The sequence below is a fragment of the Plecotus auritus genome (assembly GCF_963455305.1).
Source record: "Plecotus auritus genome assembly, chromosome: 6".
Classification (NCBI taxonomy): Eukaryota; Metazoa; Chordata; class Mammalia; order Chiroptera; family Vespertilionidae; genus Plecotus; species Plecotus auritus.
In genome coordinates, this window is record NC_137773.1 from 61446368 (window position 1) to 61452195 (window position 5828).

The following is a 5828-nucleotide window of genomic DNA, read 5'->3' on the forward strand; positions in this document are numbered from 1 at the left end:
CTGTGGGTAGAATTTAGAAACCTTTCATTTCTCTTCACTTTTTATTTAAAAAAATATATGAGTAATTCTATCACCCCTTGTAAAAAACAGATTCTAGAATGGAGTGGCTCGAAGACTATGTCCTTTTCCTATTGGTCCTCAGTCTCCTGTGACATTGTATCCAGTAAAGGTCGCTGTTAGCTCCAAAACCTTCTCTCCCTTGAGCTATGTGATTTCAGTTTCTTTTGTCTATTAATAGACACTGTTGCCCACACTTTAGTCATGGTGGTTCTCACAGTGGTTCTTCTCTGAACCCCGTCCAGTTATTTATGTCCCGTTAGTTTTGAAATCTTGTAGTAGTGTCTGTAAACTCAACGTAAAACAAAAGCAAAAGTCAGCCAGCGTTGAGCAGAATGGGTTTCTGGGTTAGAATCCCCGGCGTGGGAATGAATTACTGCTGCGAAGAGCGGCTGAGTTTGGCGCTTTCTGTCGCTGTGACTTTCTCACTCTCAGCCCCACTGTCCCGGGGCCACCTGAGGTCTAGTCTTATCTCAGCACGGCAGGCTGAGGAAAACTCCGCTTTCTTTAGATCCTGACTCTTGGAACAGCGTGGCCGTGTGGTACAAAAGTGGGGATGTTCAATGGCATGTTCCAGAACAGACCGGATTTCCAACAACCTGAGCATTGTCATAGCTCATGCCAGGGGATGACTTGCTTTTTTGTTCAGAAAGTGTTGGTCAGACTATTAACGAGGGCTTCCTGGAGGAAAGGCCCCTGGACAAGAACCAGGTTAGGCTCCAGACCATGCTGGTGCTCACTGGTGCTCGTGCCCTGTCCCTGCAAATGCGGGTCTTTAGTGAACAGCTGTGGACTGGATAAGTGGATGAGGAATGGGTAGGTTTTTAGAGAGGTGACATTCTAGCTCCTGGTAAGCAGAATGATCCCAAAGTGGAAGCAGGGGTAAGTATGATAAGTTAGAGTGAGAGTAACTTCTGACCTAAAGTGGGGGTGGGGACCAAGCAGAGAAGATGACAGCCTGCATGGGTTTGAATGTGACTATATTATTCAGGCTGTGACCACCCCAAATGATTGACAAATGGCTTGTAAGGAAGGCATATCATCAGAATCCTAAACAAAAATTAATTCAATAAAAGGAAAGAAAGGAAAAGAAAGATAATTCTCTTTTGTCTGCTCTTACATGCATTTCTGCATGCTTGTTACCCCTTTTGGGCATGATCCTAATTGTCCCGTGTCCTAACGCCCCCAGCACCATGCACAGATACAGCCACACCCAGAACAAGTCTGTCATCCTTCAAACTACACTTTGTCCTAAAAGTTTCCCTTTTAGCAATGTACATTAAGTAAAGTTTCCAAGTACTCAGAATTGGAAAACGCTCAGATTACTTTGTTAAATGCGTATTTAAGCCATAATCACCAAGTACTTAGCATTCAGTACATGTTGCAAATTACTTAGCTAAAACACTGTGTTCTAAGTCTGAATGACCAATAGGCTTCATTCCCCAAGAGAACATTTATGTTTCAGAAGAGAGTCTCATTAATCTAAGAGAATCTAATTGATGGAAGGAGTTCGGACTTCTGGATTCTGGGCAACATTCTTCTCCCCACCATCAGGCTGGAAATCGAGAAATCAGCAACTTGGTTTCCCACTTATATTCCTGATGTCATCTACAGGAAGCCACAGTAGATTCTGCAGGGGGGGAAAGACATGGTAAGATTGTTCTAGTGTGTTTACTAGAGAAGGGATGTTTCTTCTAGAATTACATGAAGACTCTAGGAAGTGATTTCTACCGCTGCTATACCTGGTGCCCATCGCCCTTTAGACTGAGCCCAGTGGGGGGACACAGGTACGCTCTGAGCTCAGTATGCCTGAGGATACCACCTGGTTCTGAGACACGTGCCAAGTACTTACAATGTACCAGGTGCCAGGGATACAAAGACCAGTAAGATAAAGGAGGGGGTGGTTAAGTCTGCTTGAGGGAGACACAGGCGAGAGGGTGGCCAATTCTGCTGGGGGAATATAGACAGGAAGGTCACCGGCTCCACCTGAGGTCGCTGAAAAGGCTGCACTGACTGAAAGTGACTGGGCCTCGTAGCACTTGTCATCAGTCCGGTTTTACCACGCCAACGCTCCCCGAGGGCTGGGCTGCCTGTTACGTCTTTTAGGACAGCTTCATGCACCACTGGCATAGAGTGATCATTGCCATATTTATTTTTAAAAGAATAAGTTCACATTATTTTGTCTTGAAAGGTGAGTAGAAATGCAAAGGAAATAAAAAGGAGGAAGTACTACACCTGTAGAGAGAGCAGCATAGGGAAAATATGGAATTGGGAAATTCAGGGGGATTTTTCGGGAATGCAGTGAGTTCATTCCTGGAGCTGAGGGTGACTTGGGGTGGAGGATGGTGATAAAGGAATGCTGGAAGTGTGGCCAAGGATCAGAGTGTAGAGGGCCTGTGCTCTCTGCAAAGAATTTGGACTTAATTCCGTGGGCAATAGGAACTCATTCAAAGTTTTAAAGCAGGGAAAACATTAGATCAAATTTGTGTTTTAGAGGGATCACTAGCAGCACATAGAGATCAACTGGAGTAAAGGAAGGTTCGAGATAACCATTGGTCCTTTTGTGAGTGGAGAATGGAGGCACAGACAGGCCCTTAAGAGAAAATTCAGAGTCACATTATTATTAAGAGAATAGAAAGAGTTGCAGATGACATCAAGGTTCTTGTTTGTGTTGAGCAATTTGCAAGAAACCAAGATAGGAAATATAAGAAGGGAAACAGGGGGAAGGAGAGATGAGTAATTCCATGTTGACTATTGGGAGTTTGAGGAGCCTACACATTTCCAGGCTGAGCACTGTGTATGCAGTCAGTAAATGAAGCCCAGAAGAGATGTTGGGGCCAGGGGTATAGTATGAGGTGTGGAAGTTGGTCTCATTTAATTGGATGAGAAACCCAGTTCACTTGGAGAGAGGAGAGAAACGAGGCCCCGGGGAAAGTGAAGCTCCCTTCCCCCTTTAACAAAGTGTAATGACTTTCTCCCTGTTATAAAAATATCTGAAAACCAACAACAGGCCTGAGTAGGTGGAAGTGACACTCAATTATTTATTTCAGGAGTTCTCGAACTTCTAGCACTGTGAGAGGTGCGCTGGCCCTGGCAGATTCAGGAGCGAGGCCCTGGGAGCTGAGTGCTATGCGTGGTTAGGTCATGCAGGCACTTCTGTGGAGTCAGCTCACCCAGGAGTCTACTAGCAGTTCCTGAAGTGTCTGTACATGAAAGCCCAGGTGCAGGAGCCAGCCCATCAGAGGGAAACGCTTGAGTCACAGCATCAGCACAATGGGGCTTTCAGAATCTCTTGTATTGTGAACTGTCTGGAACTGCCAAGATCTGGGGATGCTGAGCAGTCTGAGCAGGTTCTGGTGGAGACCAAAGGCGGGCGCCACAGGCAGGTGAATGGGGAAGGGCCGAAAGGCACAAGAGAACCTGGAACATAACAGCAGTCATTCAAGTTGGGGTGGCATTTTTTGAGTGAATTTTTGGTGGAAAAGATGAGTAAAAAGAATCAAAAGTGGAAGGATGTTCAGAGAACAGATTGGTAGCGGGCCAGAGGCGGGGAGTGACTGGTAGGTAGAATGGGTGGTGGTGGTCAAAAGGTGCAAACTCCCAGTTATGAGAGGAATATGTCCTGAGGATGTAATACACAGTGTGGTGACTATGGTTAATAATACTGTACTGTATATTTGAAAGTTGTTAAGAAAGCAGCTCTTAAAAGTTCTCATCCCAAGGAAAGCATTTGTAACTATGTGTGGGATGGACATATTGTGGTGATCATTTCACAATATATACAAATATCAAACCATTATGTTGTATCCCTGAAATTAATATAATGTTGCATGCCAATTATATCTCAATAGAACTGGAGAACAAAGTTGAAGAATGTAAGAACTTTAGGAAAAATAGTTATTCAGGGAACATCTCAACAGTGGTCTCATGAATAATAGCTTTTGACCTAAAAATATCATTACAGATAGCACATGAAAGACAATGGCAGAAGTATCGGGATGTGGTTAGGGTAGGCTTTCTGGAGGGTATAGAACTTGAACTAACCCATTATGTTGGTCAGAAAGAGAAGGAAAGAGGTGGGTTATCACAGGCTGGGAGAATGATGTGAGCACAAAAGAACAAGTGTGTGGGTAAATTGGAGTGATAACTGGCATGACACAGTGGCTAGTTTAGCAAACTGATATTTTTTTTTTTAAAGTAACAAGGCAAAACAGAGATTTGTTCATGAGTTGGCAATTTCATTTTGCTGCCATCTCAGCTGATTGCAGCTCCACTCTTCTGCTCGCTCAGGCCAAAAACCTTGGAGTCACTATTGGCTCCTTTTTCTTATTTGTTTCACATCCCACATGGAATCCATGTTAAGAAAACACATCTTAGTCCCTCCACTGCTCATGCCTGGCCTGAGCTGCTGTCATTCCTATACTGACTAGACGACCACATTAGTAGCCTCCAAACTGGTTTGTTTCATCCTTGCCTTCCTACAGTCAACTCTCAACACTGCAGCCAGAGGGCTCCCCCTGAAACGCTCTCTGCTTAAAAGCCCTTGTGACTCCCTGCCTTTCTGAGAAGTAAAAGTACATTTCAAAGCAGAGAGGAGCCCATGGGGCGCTGTACAATCTGCCTCACACCAACCCCACTCTCCGTTCTCTGATCTCGTCTTCCGCACACTCCCCCTTGCACTACTCTGGCCACACCGGCCCTTGTGGGCACATGTTGCCACAGGGCTCTGGCTGTATTCCGCCTGGAGTGCCCTTCCCCCAAAGAGCTTCAAGGTTGACTCCTGCTCAAGTGTCCTCTTCTCAGTGAGGCCTACCTTCACTTCCCCATGTGACACTGCTTCTGTCCCTGTCTGCCTCGTGCCGCCACCACCCACCCCTCCTCGAAGTTAGGCAGGAGACACTCCTCCAGCCCATCTACAAATGGTTCTTAAATGCTCTCATCTCACTATCAACAAGAGCAGACTTTGACCTGGGACTTAGGGCAATGAATCCAAGTGCTTATAGTCAGTGGCCTTTGCAGCAAAATACTGTTGTAATAGAACAAGTAGAAATAAACATAGAAGAACGTTACTCAAGAAGGATTTTTTAATATATAGACTGATGTCTGGATATTTAAGAAGGATCCACTTTTATTGTTATAAAGGTCAAGTCAAGTTTTAAAGCCATTGTTTATAACTTGGCTTTTCTGGAAATGAAAACACTCATTATACTTAGACTTGAATTTTTCTCACCTATTATAATCCTATATATCATATATGGACATAATTACACTTTTAAAAATTATATAAAGATTAACATTCCTTTATTTTGAGGATAGACTTTCCTCCTTCAAACATTATTGTTTTTATTCCTTAAGGGCTTTAACTGAGCAAGATTAAGCAAATCAACCTAAAAATGTATAGTAAAATCTTTCAGCTCAGAGAAGAGAGGACCAATGAGGAGAAGAGTCAGGATTTGAGCCTAGGAGAGATCTTCAGGATGCAACACCAGCCCAACACCTCCGTCTTGCTGTTGCAGGACTAGAGACCTAGAGAGTGTACGGCACTTAGCTGATGGGCTGTGAGCTGGTCCTGGAAGCCAGGCCTCCTGAAGGCTAGAGGAATCGTGTCTTCATTATCCCAGACCAACTTGAAAATAATTTGGGGTGGTTATACAGCTAGCCAATTTTATTTATTTTTTGTAGCCAATACATTTGGGGAAAAACAGGCCATGCCACCCTCACACTAGCACTCTTCCATAGGTAATGAGATTTCATTTCATTTGAGAGTATGC